Source organism: Rattus norvegicus, chromosome 4 (genome assembly GCF_036323735.1).
Source record: "Rattus norvegicus strain BN/NHsdMcwi chromosome 4, GRCr8, whole genome shotgun sequence".
Classification (NCBI taxonomy): domain Eukaryota; kingdom Metazoa; phylum Chordata; class Mammalia; order Rodentia; family Muridae; genus Rattus; species Rattus norvegicus.
This window is the reverse complement of record NC_086022.1, coordinates 137,847,115-137,869,747: the sequence shown is the minus strand read 5'-3', so window position 1 is coordinate 137,869,747 and position 22,633 is coordinate 137,847,115. Positions and strand designations below refer to the sequence as shown.

General features: G+C 39.0%; 1 protein-coding gene across 11 annotated transcripts in view; it reads right to left on the bottom strand.

Annotated features, from left to right (window-relative positions):
* The window catches only part of Chl1 (cell adhesion molecule L1-like), a 214,430-nt gene extending 192,330 nt beyond the window's left edge, over positions 1 to 22,100 (bottom strand). For 2 of the 11 annotated variants that reach the window (XM_039108773.2, XM_039108777.2), the window contains exon 1: positions 21,552 to 22,048. The gene's annotated coding sequence lies outside the window, so the exon portion shown is untranslated. Of the gene's footprint in view, positions 1 to 20,548; positions 20,815 to 21,229 lie in introns of those variants that run through there. The other 9 variants (XM_063286790.1, XM_039108774.2, XM_063286786.1 and 6 more) reach the window with 9 other exon arrangements.
* Positions 22,101 to 22,633: the final 533 nt, after the last annotated feature.

Below are 22,633 nucleotides of genomic sequence, written 5' to 3'. Positions count from 1 at the left end.
CATACCTTCTCTTGTGCAGAATACTCTCCACCCGGCACTCCTATTTTGTCTTAAGAATTTATTGTCATCCACAGCAGAGATTTGCTAAATGTTACCCATCACATGACTGAGCTGTCTGTGAGGTCACTTCTAGACTATGCAAGTCAACTGTTAGGAAACAGATACCAAAGTTCTGTCATTGCACAAGTCTTCCTTTGCTCCACATTTCTTATACAGGTTTCCTGTATCCAGGGGCTGTGAGATACAATGTAAAATCCTTCTTTATACTGCCTCATCTTAATATAAACACATTAAATGAAATAGCAACAGCTTTGCTTGCAAATATTTCTTTTTGATATTCTAGCTGTAATCTCAGCCTTTCTTATCTCCACTGTAAAGGACCAATTGATCCTCATCATTTACATAGCAATCTGCTCATTGCCAAATATGGCCCTTGTATATTTGCTGTTGTTTAAACATAAATAGCATTGATTTGCTTGACTTCTTAGATTTCTTAGAAGTTTCTACAGAACATTTCAACTATATTGTCATCCATGAAAAATGTAGACTACTGCCATCTACTCTGAGTTTACACACTACTGGCCAGTGGGTTCCACACTCATTGTTCTATAGTATCTAGCCTTCTGTCAACTCTAAAGGGCAAGTCATGCCCCTTAAGTGCACACATTCTCTCTCTCTCTCTCTCTCTCTCTCTCTCTCTCTCTCTCTCTCTCTCTCTCTCTCTGTTCTTCTGGCCCTTAACCTGCTTGCTTTCGTTTCCTTTCTGGCTCAGCTTAAAAGGCACCTTTTCAGAGAAACGTTTTCACTACTTTCCTCCAATTTTTCTCTTTCACGAGCCTTTGTTTCTTTCCTGGAATGATTTTTATGTCTTTACTTATTTATTGACTAACATTCTTAGTGAAGGCAATTGTAGGAGGACAGGAGATTTATCTTCCTCACAATGCTTTTCATAGTGTCTGGGATTTAGTCTTGGATCCATAAATATTTGATGAATGAAAAAGTGGATTGATGAATGGATGAATGAATGAATGAAACCTAAGCTACATACATACACATTTCACTTGACACTAGTTCTTTTGTCTCCATCTTCTATCTGAGAACGCAGTTATATTACTGCAGGTAAATTCCTTTCAATGTGTGGCAATTTTGTTTCCCAGCAGGCATCTGCTTAAACCAAATTAGTCAAGAGTGGCACAAAGGGAATGCCCTCCCTTCAGATGCACACAGGGCTAAAGAAGTGGGGAAATCAAGCTACTAAAATTCCCTTTACCTGCAGATTTTCAAACTGCTAATCAGTGAAAGCAGCTCATTGCAGATTGAGCACACACACAACCATACATAAAAGGTTGCTGAAATCTACAGACACTGATTCCAGGTGATTTAATATCACATGCCACTCAAGTGAAAATGTTAACAAAGAGGACAAATGGGGTAAGGTCTCTTTCTTTGTTGCTGAGTTTCAGGCTAGCTTCAGACCTTTTGTTAGACATCCCAATAATCAATACTAAGCAAGAACACTGTGTGTAGATCTGTAAAATCCAACAGAAAGTGGTCATATTTAGTTTCCCTTTTAAAAGGAAGATGTATATGTGTTTTGGTTAAGTGACATCAGTGCTTACAAAAGATAAGTACCAAATGCATTGCTTATGCCATGAACAGATGGCATTAGCAGAAAATTTGGAAAATCAAGTCCTTCTGGTAAGGTGATGTGTTCCTGAAGATAATATGAAAATAAGCAATCTTACAGTATTTTTAATTTTTCTTTATTTTCATGTTTCGGTCTATGTGTATACAAATGTGTGTGCACACATAGGTACCAGTCCTGTGTGGCCAGAAGAGGATGTCAGGTCCTGGAGAGCTGGAGTTACAGGTTGTTGTGAACCTCTTGGCAGAGGTCCTGGGAACTAAACTCCAAGAGCAGCAAGTGCTCTTACCTACTGAGCCGTCTCTCTAGCTTCTCGTCTACGTTTTTATAGGGAAAAGTTTGAACAGAGATGAACGCATCTTCATTTGGAAGCTGTGGCTTTTGCCTTTGTTGTTCAAAACTGACTCTCATATCCTTCATGAAAGATGCATTCATTTATTTCTCCTGATCATAGTTAAGAAGAACACACAGACATAGACATTTTGCTTTTGTTCAAATGTCCTCAATGAAGATCAGATTTGAAATTATGAGAATATATATGTATACATATATATATTTCACAACTGTATCAGTTATAATTAGTACAATTTCAGGGTTTTGGTTTGAGGTTTTTTTGCTTGGTTCCTTTTCTACATACTAGGGATCAAATACAGGGCCTTTCACATGTGTGGCGAGGTTCTACAACTAATCTTCATCCCCAGATGCTGGCCATTACAGACAATGTCTTACACTTTAACCCAGGTTTGAAAGGAAGCAAATAGATTTACCAGACTGACATCTAATTGTCAATGTTCCCATTGAAGCCTCCACAGGGCTGACTTACAGGCATGTCATTGTATGTGTGACAATAATTTCACTTTAATAAGTAGAAACTACTATCATTAAGACCTTTTTCTCTAAAATATTAAATTCGTCCCTTTGAGACACCAGGATTTTTTGTCTGTTTCTGTTCTTGTTTATATCCTAAGCTACCCTGATCTAGCTTCACCCAGCTAAACACTGAGATTACAGGGTCTCAAATCATCAGACATTAAATATATCTGAATAGTTTCATTTCTCTAAATTACAGTATTATTTCCCACAGCATTTTGCTTATATTTTCTGCTTTACTTTAGTGAATAGTTTTCAGGCCTATGTTCTTATTTTTAAGCCAGTCCTAAGAGTATTTAGTGTCACTTAGAATATTCATTACACCAATTTTCAAAGGGTGAGTAAACCGACTAATTCATGGCACCAATAAATAAAGCATTGGTCAAAACAATAGCAGTGAACAAAAGAAAGACAAGAGAAAACAGACAGTCAGGCAGACAGACAGACAGAAAGAAAGAAAGAAAGAAAGGAAGAAAGAAAGAAAGAAAGAAAGAAAGAAAGAAAGAAAGAAAGGAAGGCAGAACACCACCTCTGAAGCTATAAAATGACAAATAAATGAATCACTTGATAGGCCACTATACACCATTTTCAAACATCAAGTGATAAGCTTATGACAGAGATGCTTCAGTGCACAGAATCATCCTATAATTAATCACCTGGTGTGTGGCCAAGAAAAAAGATGTCCTTTTTGCTCCTAGTAAACATAGACTAAGTGTCTGACATTTTGAACAGATTTTTCACTTTGCTGATGAGAGCTTTAGGAAGAAGCACAGCCTAAGAGATGGTATCCAGCACTGGAGAATTAGAGGGGTGTGTGTGTGTGTGTGTGTGTGTGTGTGTGTGTGTGTGTGTGTGTGTGTGAGAGAGAGAGAGAGACAGAGAGACAGAGAGACAGAGAGACAGAGAGAGACAGAGAAAGAGAGATAGAGAGACAGAAAGACAGAGAGAAACAAAGACAGTAAAAGAGTGATATGCTCAGAGGCTGTCTTTAAATGATACCTTTTAATAATTGTGTTACTGTCTCCACATAATTCATTTTCAAGGAGTCATTGCAGAAGACACAGGTAGAAAATGTCATTTATATGTAACAATTGATTTCAAACCCTACAACACAAAAACTCCTTTCTTCTGAGACTAGAATAAGTACCATGTTGCATTAATAGGTGTAAATGAAAAGTCCACACAATTCATTGAAAGAGAAATATGACTCATTCAAAGCATTTCCAGGATCAAAGGACTCTATTATTAATCAATACTATAGGCATATATCCACATTTTCTAAATAAACAAAATGAAGGACTCAGTTATACATTTTAATAAAATGAAGTATATAAAATATCCAACCTTATTGTTTCCATGTTCAATAACAAAACATCTACAATCCAGTATACACCAGTAAGATAGCTTAGAAAAATGTCCTAATTATCCCTGAAACTTGAAGAAAGATTTATACACACCCAAGCAGAAGTTATGAGGATCTTGGTAGAGCATGGGACATATAGAGACCATATTGTTTTATTTTTCATATCACAAGACTAATGATTCTCAGTAACACCCACAAGATACTTTTCTCCAGCCTTGTCTGAGCTTCCAGCTCTGAGAGGTAGGCCTTGGAAGGAATCAGAATCTCTGCTTATTGGTATTTCTAAATGTGAAGAAAATATTAACCTAGGTGAAATATAAGGCTGATGCTGTGGGGTTTTGTTGTTTGGTTTTCTGTGAACAGATGATTTCAGGATCCTCTCGAGACTGAAATGGACTTCAGTAGGTTATTGGAACCACCGATCTAGGATGGAATGAATGTCCCTGCATTCAGTGTCTTGTCAAGGGAACAAGCAAGCATGAGTTTACCATGCATACCTTAGAGAAGCCATCCTCCATCCGGTTGGTTTCTCTGACCTAACTCCAAATTAGAGAGGCTCTAGCTTTATGTAACAGGCATAAAAACTTTCACGACTAGAGAATATTTGTGTCACATTTTATCATGCCAGAAGGTTTTATCAAAGGATAGCAGAGGACACTCTGATACATACTGCTGAAAATTAGCTGTTGGTTAAAAAAAAAAGGCAAATCACAAATGAATTCCTTCTCTGCTTTTCAAATGTAAACCTCTTCTCTGGACCTTTTGAACACTACACGGGTGTTTTCTGGGTCAGATGCCTGCATTAGGTTACCTGACAGTTTTATCAGTTTCACCTTCTACACTGCCTGCTATCTGAGTCCATACCTCAGATCCTCAGCTTTCCTTAAACCTGAGCTTCTTATCATCAGGTAGGTATTGCACTCAGGAAAAGGGCAACAATATTCACATTGACATTTCCTGGGCGTATATTTAGGGGCGAGTATTAGTCTCTTGGGGTCAGCAGGTAAATATAAATCATTCTAGAATTCATGTATCAGCACAATGGTTTTCAGGTGTTAGGGGCATCCTAGATTTTCATCTAATGATTAAATGAGGGAGCAAATTAAGAAAGGAGTGTGAAAATGGACTCCTGAGGGTTCACTTAGTTGTTCTTTCTGTTGCTGACATAAACTCTCTTGATAAAAGAAATTTAAGGGGGGAAAGTTTATTCTGGCTCGCAGGAAACATTTCATGATGGCAGAAAACCATGTCAGCAGGAGCTGAAGCAGCTGGTCCATCACATCCATGGTCAGGAAAGAAGATGAATGCATTCTGCTGCTCAGTTCCCTGTCTCCAATTATATTCTCCAGAACTCCAACTAGAGAGTACTGCTGTCCGATGTGGGTGTCTTAATTGATGTAATCAAGAAATAGCCTGCCCCAAATGGCCAGAGGCCCATCTCCAAATGATCAGAAATTCTGTCAAGCTGACAATTAACTCCAAACATCACTTGGTTGTCCTGGCGCTTCTTGTGTTGTTATATGTTTCTACCTGTAGTATCATAGGACCTGTGATACCCTTAACATGTATCACATGATTTGTGTGGGATGTTGGTGAGTTCATCACAGGAATGGCAGTCCCTGCAAACCCTCTCTCCATCTTATAGACTACAAAGGGCTGCAGGACTCAGGTAGGAGTTAAGCTGTCATCATCCAGATTCAGCTATTACAAACCTCCTGATTGTTAAAGATAGAGAAGAAAAAGGTGCAAACTTGGAGCAGATGGCAGAATCTAATTTTAATGTGGTGAGTTTCACTGCTTCCACCCTATTAATGTTTATAGTAACATTTCATTAATGGCTGGCTACTGACATGACTGTTGTGCTTCAACTAGTGAAATACATTGGAATAAATTATAACTATATCTATGTTTATGTCTATACATAGCTATCTTTCTACATGTATGTGTGTATATGTATACACACAAACACACACAAACATGTGTAATGAGCAGGTAAAAAATTTTAAAGACCTATAGGAGGGAGTACTAAATGCTACACAAAGAGTTTGAACTAGCATGTCTTAGACAACAAGGGCCCAATGATTGGTGACTTCAGAATAAAGGAAAGTACCAAGTCTGTGTGAGAACCTAGAAGCTTGGGAGGAGGGGGGTTGGAGGCTGTTGTACTAGAGGGTCTCTAAGGATACAAGGATGCAGAGAAAAATAATGAAGCCCAGTGCCACTTTACTTAGAAAGCAAGTGTGACAGTTACTTGGCCAGCAAAACTATGGGGAGCCAGGGAAGATTTCCAGGAAGTAAGTGACATCCTCGTCAAAGTGACAAGCAAGAAAGGAGATCTGAACAGTGACATTTTAGGCTATAGAAAAGAGAGGCTATACAGGGCAGAAATCCAGTGAGACTCTAGCAATTGGAAGAACAAACAAGGGATTTTCCAGAACAGTTGAGGGAGTGCTAAATCTGTGTGACAAGGAAAAAATAGAGGCAGGTTTTGTGGCAAGTTGCTAAAGCAAAACAAGAAGAAAGCAATCCATGCTATGGCAAAATCACTGCACTTTGTCAAAAGGGACTCTGGGAGAATTGAGATCATATGTTCCAAGCCAACAGCCAGAGGAATTGCCACATGAAACTCACTGTGGTTCGCTACTACTCAGCCCATCAGGCAGTTCACAACGGCTATTTACAAAACGTTGGGTATTACCATTTGAAAACGAAACCCATTCTAGAAGCGTACTCCTCTAAACTTATATTCCTTGTAGAGATCTGTAAACTCATGTTCCAAGGTGTAGATCCACCATGGAGAGTACGCATGGTGTAGATGAAAAGTCAAAATTACCCCGTGCTGTCTTTAATTCCCTCAATAGCCACTTGCTGCTCTTCTCTGTGTTTTATTTAACATCTTCCAGACTATCTACTAAAATTTTTAGAATATATCCACTTAGTGGACAGGAAGCTTCAAATAGCATCACAGTCCTGAAGCAGCAGTTTCCCAAATTTGTTGCAAGACATTTACATATTGCCTTCACAAATGTGATTAGCAAATGGTTTTTGTTTATTGAATCTTTTCTCCAATGGATCAGTTCATTCAAGTAATCTGAATTCTTGTTTCTGAGTTACAGTCCCTCAGAACCATCACTTACTCCCTTTGGTTCAAGGGGTGTGTTATCAGTTGACCCTGTGAATAAATCAAGATGACCTGTCGAGGAAATAAGGCAACAATCTTGAGCTCCTGGACTAGGCACACACCTCCTAGTTCTGTGGATTCTAAAGTTCATGCTAATGAAACTAGCAGATGCAACTATTAAATGATACACTCACGTGCTGGCTTCCATTAATAATATGCCTTTGTCATTAATATATCTTATGGAATATGAAAATATACTCTAATGTCTACATATGATTTTTGCCAAGACGAGTAGAGCCTATCATGTTCTTGTGTTTGTGACAGGTTAGTCAGAGCTTTAGCGTAATAAGAATGATACCCCCACTTAATTTGTAATACATAGGAAAAAGGGAGGGAGAAAAGTCAAGGAAGGTGGCACATGAGGAAGAAGGTGGCAACAAGACTTAGGGAGAGAGCAGAGTAAAGGCCATGAGTGCACAGACATGTGTACCTACGTGGCATGACTGCACTTCTTTATTATCAAAGTGTATCAGAAGGGAAAAGACTAGTCCAAAGATGCTCCCCTAGCTATGGATCCTGGACCTGCTTCTTGTTCTGTGCTTCTACAATTCTGCAGGTAGTTGTGAGACCTGTGACCATGTTGCACACAACAGCCCCATTTCTATTATAGCTGTTCTTCTGCAAACTATAGGTAAGAGATTCCTACAGTCAAATTCGTCATCGTCATCATTTCATAGCAAACCGCCTACTTCCCTTCTACTATGGCTTCCATGTCCATGGAAGGAAAAGGGAAAATGCTCTCTACTCTTCTCCCAGTAGAGCCCAGCAACCCTGGTCAACCTAAGCAGCAGGTCTCAGTTCGTGGTATGTGGAATTCACTGTAAATAGTCCTTCTGTTAAGCGATTTCTTGCTTTTCACAATTCCAAGAGATTTCCAAAAGAACTGAATAAGAGAGGGCATGAATCAAAACAAATCTGGGAGAAAAAAATCCGAGCATCTTGCCCAACTCAAGAATATTAGTCTATAGGATTCATGCCAACACAGGCCCCCCTTCTTTCGTTTTACTGCTGCTTTGTCTAGGCAAAAGCCATAGGCATTTTATTCAACACAGTTGAAAAGCATGTGTGCTGAGCACACAGCTTTGTCATTAACATACCTTGCAGTATATTGAAATATACTCCAATATCCTACAAGTGATTTTTTTCCAAGACAATCAGAGTCTATTATTTCCTTGTGTTTATGACAAGTAAATCAGAGCATTAGCATGTGCTTTAGGGCATGAAGCCCTTAGGTCAAATCTCTCTCTCTCTTTCTCTTTCTCTCTGCATATATATATACATATATATGTGTACACATATATATGTATGTATAATATGTATATATGTATATATATGTGTATGCACATGCGTATGTGTATGTTTATGTATATGTCTGTTTCCTCTCTGTCTTTCTGTGTCTCTGTCTCTCACTGTCTCTTTGTCTTACTCACATGTACAAACACACACACACACACACACACACACCCCACCCCACACCACACCACACTGAAACAGGATAGCCTCGATTTTGCCAAAAACTCAAAAAATATTGACATGTTACTACCACTTTCAAATCTATGGACTTAAACTCTATGAAAAGTGAGTGACAGGATAGAGAGATGGATCTTCTAAATGGCTCAAAACTACTTTTGTATTGTATAGGCACTGTCATTAATATGTTTTGTGTGCATGCATACATACAGACACATATACAACAAAAAATAAAATAGAATCCTAAAAACAGAAGTAAGGGACATGGAAATAGAAATCTTACCCTCTTTGCATGCTCGCTCTTGCTATCAGTGGCAAGTCTATTATTTCACTGGCATTAGAGCATACTTCTTTAAGATTCCAGTGTAGATTAAACACTAGATGAAACATACAGTCATGTAGATTAAACAACTACAGAATTCTTGGATTTTGCATTGGTAGATAGCCATTATGCCATTATTGAACTAGCTAGACCACAGCATAAAAGACATTTGAACAAATCATATATATGTGTACATATATGTGTGAATATAAATATAAAACATATTCTACAAGTATTTTTTGACAAACTTGTCTAGTACAACTATATAAGCTCCTTCCTAGCTTTCTTCTCAGTGACAAACTGCTGGCTCATTTCCCAACCAATACCCTAAGAATCAGATATGAAAAGTAGGTATCTGTTAGCCAGATCCATGCTATTTTGTAAAGTTCCTCCATTTTTGCTGAACTGTTTCAAGTCCACTAACTCCAGTCATTTGCATTTCCAGAAGTAAGGTAGCATGTTTGCCTAGATTCTTGTCTCCCTTGTACCATCGATCCTTAATAATGAGCAACTAGAAAAGGTCACCTTTGATCACCTTAACCAACCACTCAATGCTACCTCTATCAATGGCCAATTGTAGGTCAAATAAGGCAACATTTCAGAATGGTCAGCACCCTTATTCTTGTTAAACCTACCAGAAAGGACACACAATCCCCATTCTAACATGAGGGTCTGACCCCTTCTCAGACCTGCAGTCATTCTGCTGTCTGTATGCCTACCTGTCTGTATTACTATATTTTTTTAATGCATTGCTCTTTAGAAAGACAACTGATCTAAGTGTTGTCCTTGTACTCTAAACCCCAAACCTTTTATTATCCTCTGAATTTAAATTATCTCAAGTCCTATGGTGAATTATTTATGTGAAGTTCAACAAAGCAAAGGATGAGAACAGAGTGAGTCTGGCTTCAGAAGTCAATCATATGAGGAGAGTGTTTATAAAGCATTCTCCCTGTGCGAAATCAACATTCAAACATATGCCACAGTTCACCTGCAATGGACAATGGACTGCCCTTTCTGCAGACAATAACATCTCTTTTGAATAGTTATTAATGCACTGCCTCTGAAATGACCTCTTTGGAAAAGGTTTCTTCTTCTGTTAGGAATTCAGTCTTATTTAAGCAGCAAGAGTACTGGGAAAGAGTTGTTCCACCTGACTTTCAGAAAAATGAGCTGCATTCCAAGAGGTATTGCACCACGATGTATTTCTAGTATTTTGAACTGCTTTCTATCTTTATGATCATTATCCATATGACTTTTATGTTATCTCATTCTTTATGTGAAATTCTCTTTCTTGATGGAAAGACACTGAGGATAACTTTTGTCCTCTGTGAACAAGCCTGTAAACTGACCTGTCAACTACTAAATATGACACATATTGTCATCTACTAAAACCAAACAGATGGTTGTGTTTGTTCAAATTGTTCTAACATAAAGGCAAATACTGACTGAGGATGGATTTTCATAATAAAATTGTGTGCCATAAAGTAATGATTTCTTTCCTCAGAAAACTATATTCCCCCATTCAAATTCCAGGATAGTTAACAAATTCATAAGTAGCTACTGATGGCCTTGGGAACACATCCATACACTCACTGACTTATTTTATATTTTTATTTTTATTTCCTATAGCAAAATTACTGTTTCATAGTGAGCGTTCTTTCAGAAATATGTGGAATTATATCACTTGATATGAATTTGTATTTTAGGACACTTATAGAGGTTTAAATATATTTTGATTGGGATTTAATACTGTGTGAGTTATAGTAACTTACACATTTAAGAAATTAGTCCATATGATTCAAGCCCTTCCATTTATCTTTAAATATTTTTGGGCTGGAACAGATACATAATTTTTTCAGTCTTTGAACTGTAAGCTTAGTTATGAGTTGTAAATACTGCACACCAATCTCCTCTCATGCATAAACATATCTGCAATCACCCATGAGTCCAATTCATTCATGGTATCAGTGCCAAACAATGAAATAAAAAGTAGAATTCAACCTTCAAAGATAATAAACCACAATATGGATGCAGATGGGTAAAAAGCCCAGCAGTTAATGATCCATTCATTTTATAAACCACAAAAACAAAGGTGCATCCTAACTTGTTTCTTAAGCAGAACAGAGCCTGGCTTTCTCTAGCAATGGGCAAAAGATCCAAGCCCAGTACTCTGATGAGCTTAGGAAATGGCAGGCCACCACCAGCTCACCAGCTCTGTATTTGGAGGGGCAAAAGCTGCAGAATATATCCTTAATTGAGGTAGTAAATACTAGGCTGTAGCAGATTGTTTTACTGTTAAATACAGTAATGGGTTTTTAATGGCTGCTGTCCAAAATTACACTGGAGAAAAATGGTTTATTAGTAATAATAATAGCTGACACCTTTATCTTCACAGCACTTTACAAATATTAGCTCATTAATCCTCCAACTGCCACTGAATGGGACGGTCAATGCTGTTCCTATCCCCTTTATAACTGGTGAAACAGGAAAATAGAAGATAGCATTCAAAAGGTTTTGTGTACAGATGTCAATTTCCAACTTAAACAAGTCATATCAATTTTCAAAAGTGAATGGAAAGCATTCTCTCCCTGATAAAATCCCCACCCACCACACGCTTTTCTTTATTAAAGGGACAGGGTTTAAGGTCAAAGCCAATGTATTTGACCTTGACTCACTAAAGCACACACTAGGTTGCACCTGAACTCCTTAGTCCTTTAATATTACTTCAAGCACATCAATCGTGAGCAAAATCTATTCTGGCTAAATCAATTACAGGCAGAGACTTGCATGCATAAGACAAATAGACTGTTGAGACCCTTTGAGGTCTATGTCCTCTGAGAATTTCCAGAGGTCATAAAGCAAAGTGGGATTAAGGTCAATTTTAAAAGTTAGTTTGTTTTCTGGCTTTATCCATTCATTTTGAACTCTACAGAAAACAGGATATCACTGAATAAGAACAAATAACTTCGAGTAGTCCATTAATTATTCATGCAGGTATACCTATAGGCTGTAGACTGCAGATGCTAGAGTCATTATTTTTGTTTCCTCGCATGCTGCCATGCCAGTGCTCTGAAAGTCTCGTCATTATTCAACTTAGGACACATTTTTGCATCATCACGTTTGAAGGAAGTATACGAATTTTGATAGTAGGTTCACTGTATGGAGTGAGTTACAGAAATCTTTATATTCTCAACCCAATGGAAAACCTGCTTTGGGAAAAACTAAGTGCTCTACTTTAAAGATGCAGGCAAGGATTAAACAAATGCTTAATAGTGTATAGAATGGAAAGAGACGAGATCTCCTGCTTATGCAAAACAGGATACAATCATATTCTTAACCTTAACCTGTACACCAAAAGGAGCCTGTTGGAATCAATTAGCATTGATTAATTAAGAATGCTATTTATATATACAGACTAAAATAATAACAAATTTGCATTTACTTCTAAATACTTCAATTAAAAGACAAGTTCCCACTTTTCCAAAGTATAGTTTATCAGTCAGGAAAAGAGTAACATTACTTTCCAAATAACCCTTACATTGATTGACAGGTGCCAACAAAGACAGTGTTATCTTATAGTTTCAATCATTTCAAACATTAGTAAGGTGAAATAGATCTTCTGCTATCCTGAACTATTTTTTTTCTTAATCCAAGTGGCAGAAATGCCAAACACATAATACCATAGGCTATATATAATACCCAGATGTGAGAGAAATCCATGCATATTTATATTATGAATCATCTACAATATTTCTTCAAGAATGCAGAAATAGTAAGCAAAGTCTACGGAGAGAGTAATTGCTGGCTTCTACATACATGCTACCCAGGATCTGGCACAGGAAATATCCATGGCAACAAATGCTCCTAAGGTACACTTTTAGAGGGAACACAAATGCTCCCATGGTGTAAATTGTCAACTTGAAAGAATCTAGAACCACATGGGAGACAATCTTCTTGGCATGCTTGTGTGTGTTTGTGTGTACACGTGCGTGTGCATGTGTGTGTGTGTGATTGTTTGTTTATGGCAGTGTATTATGACCAAATTAATGGAGGTAGGAAAACCCATCCACTCTGGGTTGCTGAACTGCATTAAAAAAAGCTAGAATTTTTTTCTAAGATTTTTTATTGGATATTTATGTATTATTTCCTCCTCCATCTTCCATCCCCTGCTTTTATGAAGATATTCTTCCTCCCATCTACCCACTCCCACCTCAACATTCCCCTGCAGTGGGGAAAGAAGCCTTCACAGGACCAAGAGCTTCTCTTCCTATTGGTGGCAGACAATGCCATCTTCTGCTACATATGCGGCTGGAGCCATGGGTCCCCAGGGAGTTTAATCATAGCAGAGTCTAACTAAGATAGTTCAGTACCCCCTACCCCTGCAAATTTTCCTTTCAGTGGATATTCTTCAGTATGACTCCATTGCAAGAAGGATTTTAAAACCTCTTTTTAAATGGTACTGTAAATAGGATACGTGTGTGTTGTCTAACACTTTTGAAAGACTTCTTTTTATCTACTTTTCTTCATATTTACCATGAATAAGCAGATACATAACAAGTAAGTTTGGGTAGATAACAAGGAATACATCCAATAATTACTTCATGCTAGCTGTAGGAGTAAAGCTGAAGCAGACACTGCTTAAATAATTCCATCCAACATCTTCAAATGTTTACTCATGTTCTGCAATCTGTATTTCAGTAATTTGAGGAAAGCATTAATATCATAAGAGCTCCCTTTAAGCCACCTAGTACATAGAAGCGTCTTGTTCAAAATGACCCAATATTGCTAGCAAGAGTCAATGACAGCACTCAAAGTGAAATACCTAGTTCCTTTTCCCAAGCTCTCGACTCTTACTCCATGCTGTATGCAGACCACTCTACCATTTCAGCATCCTTTTCAGAGTTTTCATTCTCAAAATGTAGAGCGTTTATTAATGTCTCCCTAAAATGTCAATTCTGATTTTCACTATAGAATATATATACATGTATATGTATGTGTATGTGTATGTGTATGTATATGTATATGTTTATGTATGTATGTGTATACACACACACACACACACACACACACACACACATATATATATATGTATATATATATATATATATATATATATATATATATATATATATATTGCCAGAACTAAATTCAACCTACAGAATGTAAATGGTCACATTTGTAGTATTTTACTAGATTCATTAGAGTCCTCAGTCTTTCACATATTGTCTTCTAATTTGAAGGTGGGAAAAAGTTTCCAATGTATGTTTTCTTATATGTTTCAAATGAGGAAACAAGTAAAAATCTATGAAGGTGAAGAATAAGCATTTAATTGGGTTACTAATGAGGTTATCTGAGCTTTCTTTCCTTTTTATCCCACTATCTGGCTGGCTATTTGACTTTGAGTTGATGTTTTGATATATAAAATAGGCTACTAGCCTCCCCTCTTCTGTTGAGTATGTTGTTCTAAAAGGCAAGTAGGATATGAGAACAACATTTAAAACAAAAACTCAGTGATTGCATAACACAAGATATTACGTTTTAAGTGGCCATGTCATAAGTAATTTTCTGAATTAATGGAACAGCAGTTTGAGCAGTAGAGTACCTGAAAAGGTCAGTATTTGTTGTCTTTCAAGCTTATTTGTAGATGAGATGATTTATTTCTTTTCGATCCACTAAAATGTAAGGCAACTAATAATACATAGATATTGTCAATTTTAGATTCTTTAAGTCTTCAATACAGTAGCATATTCTGTTCACAATCACATAATCGCATCATCAAAAACTGCTGCATTCTTCTTACCTATCTATATTCTATAGTCCTAGAGGGTGCCTCCTCCCTTAGCTTCAGAAACCCAAACCCCTTCGCAATATACCCTTAACTGTTTCTTCATTCTTGCCTTGTGTATATAACTTTATCAAAAGCAGGGACTCCCTGCAATGATCCAGATGTCCAGGTGACCCTGGTGTTCCATTGACAATGCCACTTGATCTTCCACTACACATGCCCAGCAACCACTGTCCCCAATGTCACAGGAAAGCTTTCCTTTGGGAAGGACTTCTGCTGTGTGAGCAAACCTGATATCATAGAAGCTGTCTTTGGCATTCTCTGCACTGTTATATCAACTCTAGTCTTGGAAAGCAGCGAGGAAACAGGGGGATTGACAGTTTATTCTGAAGGTTGGGGACTAAAGTTGAAGCACATATGCGGTTATGATCCTGGCCATCTGGGGTGATAAAAAATAAAGGAAGAAAGAATAGCAAAAGAAACGAGCTAAAGATGGCCTGGAATGCAAGTTTAGTAATGTTTGTTTGTGGTGATTCAAGTTGAATCTTTCATTAATCACATTCTATAAAGTGGAAGTAGGCAATGTATATTGAGTTTCATTGCACACCTATCAAACCCATTTCTTGAGGATCCTCATCCATCCTGTTCTATTGGGAGATAGCTGGCCTTTACAGAGAAGGCTCCTTTGGCTTCTGACTGTGGGTCAATTTTGCTACTCTGCAAAAGGAGCAGCACTTGTTGAAGGAGGGAGATGACATTGTCTTTTGACTAGACCTTAATTATACACCTCTGTCAAAAGCCACAGGTTCAACCTTTCTCTTCTCCTCGTGACTTTGGTTTCAACATTAAGATGAAGGCCAGCAATGTCCTCAAGGTTATTTAACAAACTGTTGATTTTCCTTAACCCTGTTTAAAAATGAGGCAGAGAGAGAGAGAGAGAGAGAGAGAGAGAGAGAGAGAGAGAGAGAGAGATTAGGTTTGATCAAGACTGGACAAAAATCTATGAGTCTTTCAATACCCCCAAAGAGTACCATTCAGCTATTCAATTCAGACCAAGGAAATTCTCTATCACCCATCATCACAGGTTAAGTTATATGATTCGTTTTCCAAAATTAGCCATATATAGAACTCTTAGAATCGCTACATATTTTATGAAAATTTTAATGAAAATTTCTTTGAGAGCAGCCAGACAAAATACATTTTCATGTTTTATTCAATCTAAAGGGCATAATTTTGAATACTAAATTCCTTTTATTTGACACTGCACAAGAAGATTTTAAGCTAAAGCTCCCCTATAAGATAACTGTACCCAAAGCAAGTTCCTCTTCCTGCATTCTTTGAAATCATAAGGTAAAAGACATCTGTGTTCAGACTTCAAAAATGCCAGGTTTCTTGATCTTTAAGCCTGCTAAAATATATGAACCTAGTGTGGCCCTTTAAATTCAGTGTGGCTTATTCAAATAACCCACAAAAACCACAATAATGGCTTCTTTTCTATCTTCCTCAAGAGATATCTGGTGGAAAAATGAAATTATACTCATCAAGGACTGGACAAAGCTTTTTTCTTTTCCAACCAAACTTCATGATGACGGGGTGACTGTAAGTCAATCTTCAGGCCTGCAGGGTTTTAGGGAAGACATATGCAAACCAAAGACAATTGTGGCAGGACACTGGAATCTCATTGCAAGCCCCACAGACTCTGATTGATGGGAGTAGCGTAGTAATTGTAACAGCTTTCTTGGTACTTCTCATTTCAGCCACATGTAAGAACTACTACTCAGAATCTATGAGATATGACAGAATTGCTATTCATATAGGTTACAGTTCACATTTATTCATACACAAAGGGCTGAACAGACACATATTTATCTGCCTTTGTACATTCACACACCTAAGAATGGTATAGAAAGATGACGATGAATTAAAAAGCTGGAAATTAATGAGCAGTTAGTAAGTGCTAATGAGCTCTATCTAGAGACTGTCTTGTGTAAGGTTCACCACGGCAAGCATGAGCTAGGTATGTAGGTCGTTTTTATGAGTGGAATCAATGTAAACTCAAAATGACTTAGCTACACCACCTGTGAGTTGGCCACTTCAATGTTGAACTCTAGTATCTGGACTACAAAGCCATTGTATTTAACCATCACAACAATGTGCTTTCTACCGTGCCAGGGACTGTAAGGGTTTATGAGGTGCATAAAATGGAACACATGCCCTCAAAGAATTTATAGTCTGAGAATGGAATTGTGATGCGCACTAAAATTCATAGGCTATAGAGGAAAATGATATGATTGTCGTTCTTAGAGAGTAAGGAAAAAGGCAATTATATGGGGGTGGGGAGGGGGCCTTGGAACCAGTGGCTGTGTAGATTTCCTATTTCTGTAACTACTAAGATATAAGCAAACATCAGAAGGAAGAAAAGGTGGTAAGATATAGTCAAAACCCAAATGTATTGATACATTTCCCAAATCCAATGCATTTATTATTGTTCTCACTGTCTGCCTTCGTCAACCGAGTTGGATGCTCATACTCAGGTCTACTCGATTGTCAGTTCAACTGATGAAAAATGAATTCTCAGTGCATCATCACAGCTCAAAGGATTCATTTCACCTCAAAGCACTCTACCTCAAGCTTTATGCTTGAGTTTTATTTATCTTCCTGAATACAGCTACACAGAGTCTTACTGATTTGACTTTCAAACACGACACACAATGTGTATTCTTTTATTAGAAACAAATTCTCTGTTGAATGAAACAAACATTGTTTATTGAAAATTCTGAACTATGAAAACAGAGTATATTTTTTATATTTTATTATCTAAACACAATGGAAAGGTAAGCAGGCTCGTTTTCGAATCTGCAATACATAAAATCTCAATTAGTTATGGTCTATTTGTGCATCCACTAAAAACATTTGTTAACAAAACAGAATTTTCTACTTTACTGGATGAATATACCAGAAGAGATTGCAGAATAATGTTGGGTTGCCAAGCAACCACAGCTCCACTTTCTCTCTCATTTGGGATCAATCCGATGCATTCATCAAGCTTCCTAATACACTGCTAAAGAATTCGAACCAATTTGATTTTCTTGAGAAAATTACAGTGACTTTTGGTAACACAATAACACTTTCATTCTCAGAAGATAAACTTAGATGTGCTTTTGATCAAAGGGATGCGTTAATTCATTATTCTCTACATGGTGCTAATGAGAAAGCTATAATTAACTAACCACACTATTAAAACACACATACAATAAACTGCAGCAATTAGCAATGTTTAAAGTGTTAACCAGCCCCCAAATTAGAAAATGTAGACTCTTTCCTCTAATAAATATATTCAGAAAAGAGAAAGCACCATATCTAATTAAATTGAGAATTGTTTCTAGTCCCTCCCAAGGGGAAGGACAGACACGTGATCTCCAAAATGTGAGAGATTTCACTTGACTGGCAGAGGGAAATGGCTCATTGCCAAGTCTACCTGTAGGTAGACTCCAAGTGCTGGTGAATAATGTAATCTTGTCTTTCAAAGAATGCTTAGCACAATATTTTTTCCAGGAATGAATAGAAAGAATATTATGCTTTCGCTCATTAGCTGTGTTAACTTAGCATATTGTATGTAAATCACCAGAATAATTGCATTCTCTTCAGACTGAATTAGTTAGGATGAAGCTGTAATCAAAATGTTCATAATTGAAAATACAGTATTCTCAGAGTTGGTTTAAAAAAAAGAGCATGGAACACTGATTGAATCAGAAAATATAGTTCATCACTGCAAGCAGTAGAGAGACAAGTTCATCCTCTTGATTATACCTTGACACATTAATTAGTTCCCCCAAATTCAGGGCTCGACACCTTCCAATCTGTCACGTTTTGTGCCGCTGCCCTTTGTCTGCTGTAATAAGCCTTTTCTCAACTGCACGGCTGCTTAGATTTTTAAAGGAAAATAGAAAATGGTGAAAAGTAAAATCTATGTCTTCAGAGCAGATTACATTAAATCATAGTGTTGGCTGTCATCAATCAAAGGGCAAAATAATTCCCAATAAATAGAACATTTAGTGCCAGAGCTCCTGGGAAACAATATGTAAATGATCATATGAATTTCAGACAAGCTGTCACACTAATTCTTCAAGGTCCCTTTTAAAGATGACATGCCAACTGTGGATGTGGGTGCCTCAATGCTTACTGAAAAGCAGCACTCCACCACCTGAACTGCCCTCACAGCATACTGTAGACCATCACCCTTTCCTGTCTGATGTCAGTTGCCTTTAGTTAATTTTTCCCTTGTCAGTTAAAACTGATAGGACAACAGTTTTTATCTCACTTCTTCAGAAAAAAAATGAATCAGGTTAAATTATTCCAGCAAAGCAACTTTAGGTCTAATATTCTATCTTCAAATATTTCAGAAGTAAATATAAAGACAGACTTCCATACAGGTAATGCATTTCTCACTAAGATATACTTCAATAAAATATGTGAGATGATATCTGTATGTCTTAATTGTAGTGTGTGTGTGTGTGTGTATGTGTGTGTGTGTGTGTGTAAAAATGTTCTTTAAAAATTGATTTAAAACTAGTTGCCTAATTGATGGCAGGGTATTAACGTAAAGATAACAGCATATTGTGCACAATGTGAGTTCCTTTTGCACAATGCCAGATAAATAAAACTTATAAAACCACGAGGCACTTGCAAGGAAGGAAAGAAGCCTGCAAGTGTGAACACAAGAGCAGCCTGAAGAACATGTATTAATCTTCATAGTCTTCTGCTTCTCTGGTTAGATACAAGCAGGAAGAGCTTTTTCTAAAAGAGATTCTACCCACAGTTACCTAGCAATGGCACCTCATGTTTTAGATGACAGTTACTCAGGAGCACCCACGTATGACAAGAGGTCACATCTTGTCATTAGGAGAGTTGAATGTATTGGAGCACTAAAGACTATGAGAGCTAAGATCCAGGTATATATTAGACTCTATAGCCAAGTTAAATCTAGGAAGCAATAGGTCTGTGTTATCACAAAGAGACTGAAACTGAGACAAGCCCAATTGTACCATCAGCAGGCGAGAGATGGAGCTCAGATCCTATGTACAAAATTATGGGGGTGGGGGAACCCTGGATTCTCTTGTGATCAGTGGTTTCCCTGGGCAGCTTTCTAAGCTCTGTCCAGCACTGGACTCAGAGCTAATAGGCTAATAACTGCTCAGGTTTTCTTTTCTATTCTGCAAACCAGATTTACGAGTTGAACAGAGTGTCAATAAATTTAACAAACGTCATTTTCCAAAATTAGAAAACACAGCATTTTGCCCTTAATAAAAATGCCGAGAAAGGACAATCTACCTTATCTAATTAATTCGAGGATTAATTGTAACAGCAATACCATCAAGGATAACTAACTTCTTAGTTTTTCATCAGAAAAGCCAGGTAAACTGTCTGCTTGCATAATCTCATTCTAGTCTTCCAGGTCAAAATGGGACGTACTGATACCTATTAGTAAGAGGGAAACTGAGGCATAGAGAAAATGACTACTGTAAGTCACACATCCCAGAGTAGATAGGGCTGGAATTCACAGCCAGGTGCGCGATCCAGTACTCTACCTTGATGTACCTTCAAGAATTACCTAGCTCAGCACCCACACGCACGCGCAAATCTCCCCCCCTATTTCCAGCAGCGGGAGCTCGCTGTGGTGCACACGCCTTCCTCTAGCTGCCACCAGCAAGCTCTTCTCAGTTCTGGCCTGCGGGGCGGTATTGATAGCCTTTCTCCCCAGGCAGAGTCAGAAGCGCCTTCCCCGCCCAGCCACTCAGTGTCAGGCACACCTGCTAGTTCTTGGTGGCTACTCGCACTCCCCGCCCACCCTCTCAGTCAGACCGCAGACCACCCCCCAACTCCCTCTCTCTGATGCTTTGGGTTCCAAATACCTGAACCGTGGTGCCGCTGCTCCTCCCGCCCCAGATTTTTAACAGGAATTCCTCAGCCCTGTCCCTGGCTGAGAAAGTGAGGTTCTTCTTAGCCAAGGGACCAAGGAATGGAGACAGCCAAATTTCCCCAGCCTCTGGGCTCCAACCCACCCTGCTCCAAATTAATCACTTGCCCTCTGCTCCCTTCCTAAGCACACTTTCACTCAAGGGAGGGAAAAAATAGGAAGAGACAGAGAAACAGGACAGGAGAGGCACAAAGAGGAAAAAGGGACTGTCTGTGACTGCCATCCCCAGCTCCTGAGGCTGGGCTACAAGGGAGCCATGGCAACCGCACCCCTCCCCAACCCGGCCTGCCTTCCAGCCCCCACGGTGTTCTGTTGAAATGGAGTACTGTGCTTCTATCTTTCCCCTAACCCGGCAGTTCACAGATCGTTCATTCCAGGCTGGAGGCATTTAGGGAACACCGGCGCGACCACGATTTATCTCTAGAGACTAAGTGCTAGATAGGGACGTTGGGGCTGGGGTGAGAAAGTCTGGATCCCCAAGACCTAGAAGGGGCAGTGGAGAGAAATGTATTTGCCCCCACTCCCCAAAGGCTATAGGCTATGGAGGGCATGCATTCTCTCCTGAGGTTAAGGAGGCAGGCAGTGGCAATGTTGGAAGAAAGACAAGTCAGCCTACCGAAGGTTGGCAGCTTGAAGGTGCCGGGGTCCTCGAAGCTTGTTTACTCCATCCACTGACCCGGAGCTGTCCAAAAATCCAGCCTTAGCCACCTGCGGCGGTGCTACGAAAGGTGGCGCCTCTTCTCAGGTTAGGGAAGGGACCTTGAGCCACTCCCATTTTGGGCAAGGACGGCCAGGGGTGTGCACCATTTCCTTTTCATAAAGAGTTGCTCTTTTCCCAGAAGCAAACCCTTGATTTCCCTTCACCTCGCTCAAAGAGTTGGCTAAAGGGCGCATGGAGAGAGCCCTATCCCTTGTAAGGCACGCGCAGATAGACTTACCTGAGCTGCCTCTGACATCCGATCTGTCTGGTACCTTCTCTTGGGAAAACTTCTAAAGGTGGCTCAGTGGGGCAAAAGGGGACCAGCGAGTCCAGTGCCTCTGGGAGGATCCAGGGGAGTTTCTAGTTAGGCGCTCCCGGCTGGTCCACACCCTAGTTTGCCCACAGAGATCCCGTCTGTCCCCTCCTGCTGTTGGCACAGGTCTCCAGAAGGCTGGACCTGTTCGAGCTTGCACCGGTATCCACGCCCTCCTGCCAGAGACTGGCTCGCGCCTCTTCTCCGCTGTCCCCCGGATCTGCTCTGCCACCCCTCACCCACTCCGCTTCTTTTCCCTCCCTTTTACACAGTCTCCCTTGGGACAAGAGGCAGTTACACGATCAAGACTTTGGTTTTATGAAAAGCAAGGGACAAAGAGAAAACTTTGCTTGTCATTTTTAACATCTCTAAGCCAAAAGAGGCAGGATCTCTGCCGGGTTCGCCTTGCCACCGAGGAAACGAAAAGAAACTCCTCCCCTCTGCTCCCTCTTCCTCCCTCCTCCGTTCATATTCCACACACAGGCTTCCAGTCTGTTTTACCCTTTGCTGCATGGTCGAGGGGTGTGGTGCCTTGTACCACTTTAAAAATAATGTCTTGCGGGTTTTGCTTCTTCATTTGGGAGGGGGATACGACTCTCAATTTAATTTGCAAAAGAACCATCTCCATTAGCTGTCAAATCAGTGCAGGTACAAATTTAAAAAGCTTCTCTACTGTTATCTAATGTACAATTTGTGTCCCGCTACAATCAGTACTTCTCCAGATTGGTCAGTGACGTTTACCTACTTAGTCTCTATTAATTCAATGCTATAGAATAAAAGCTTTCCTTGCTTATCCCCAGTGCCAAGGCCCAATCCCCATGCGTTATGCATCTCTTTTTACCAATAAACATGATGTTTCTTTGCGGGATGCAGTATAGAGAATTTACAAACTTTGCCAAATCTAACTAGTGATCACACTCCTTCATTTTTTTCTTCCACACATTGATTATACTTTTGAAAATGTTCATACAATGCTGTCTTAAAAAATAACCCTGTTGCGTGTACGC